Source organism: Arachis ipaensis, chromosome B03 (genome assembly GCF_000816755.2).
Source record: "Arachis ipaensis cultivar K30076 chromosome B03, Araip1.1, whole genome shotgun sequence".
NCBI lineage: Eukaryota > Viridiplantae > Streptophyta > Magnoliopsida > Fabales > Fabaceae > Arachis > Arachis ipaensis.
This window is the reverse complement of record NC_029787.2, coordinates 36,154,917-36,155,787: the sequence shown is the minus strand read 5'-3', so window position 1 is coordinate 36,155,787 and position 871 is coordinate 36,154,917. Positions and strand designations below refer to the sequence as shown.

General features: G+C 23.0%; 1 protein-coding gene across 4 annotated transcripts in view; it reads right to left on the bottom strand.

Moving 5' to 3' along the window:
• The window catches only part of LOC107630313 (probable serine incorporator), an 8,360-nt gene that overhangs the window by 5,049 nt on the left and 2,440 nt on the right, over positions 1-871 (bottom strand). Inside the window, exon 2 of one of the 4 annotated variants that reach the window (XM_021118752.1) lies at positions 482-485. The exons of the other annotated variants lie outside the window; for them this stretch is intronic. The gene's annotated coding sequence lies outside the window, so the exon portion shown is untranslated. The remainder of the gene's footprint in view (positions 1-481; positions 486-871) is intronic. 4 annotated transcript variants of the gene reach the window in all.

The following is an 871-nucleotide window of genomic DNA, read 5'->3' as shown; positions in this document are numbered from 1 at the left end:
AAAAAAAAAAAAAAAAAAAAAGAAAGAAAGAAGAGAAGAAAATGTACTGATAAACACTTTAAAAGTTCCTTTTTTCTAAAAAACATATTTTTAATTTCTTAACAACTGACTTTAAAACAGTGATTAGCTGTCACCAAAAAAAAACAGTGATTAGCTAAAATCAGAATAAACTGATTCTATTCACGCGGAAAAAATTCATCTCTTTAAACTTTTTTTTTAATACTAAATGATATTAGACATTATTTTAGAAATTTATACAAATAGACATGTCCTATCTTTTGAATACTGAGTTTATCAATTAAAAAATTTTACTGAAAAAACTACAAAATAAATTTCTAATACATTTAATATATATTTAAGAAAAAAAAAAGTTTCTAACAATAAGAACCCATAAATAAAGCCTCAAATAAACGGCAGTGACTTCATACTTCCACCCCCACCCATTTCTATACAATGGTAAAACATTACCTATAAAACGAACTGATCTAAATAATAAAAAATTAAGTAAAATATCTTTTTGACGTGATAATAAATGATTAAATATTTATATAAATTTTTTATAAATAAACCATATCTACAAATTAAATTTTGATAAGATCAAACTTAAATTAATGTGTAATTATCTAAATCAGTCTCCAAAATTTTAAAAGTAAATATTTTAGTCCCTAAAAAAAAACTAATACACAGATCAATCCTTAAGATTTTTCTCTGGCAGACAAATTAATTCCTAGTTCATTTTTCTGCAGAATAATTACCCAAATCAGTCCCAAAAAATTTTAAAAGTGAACATTTTAGTCTCAAAAAAAATTAATAAACAGATCAATTCCCAACATTTTTTTTCCGTCAGACATAATAATTCTCCAGCCAAAAA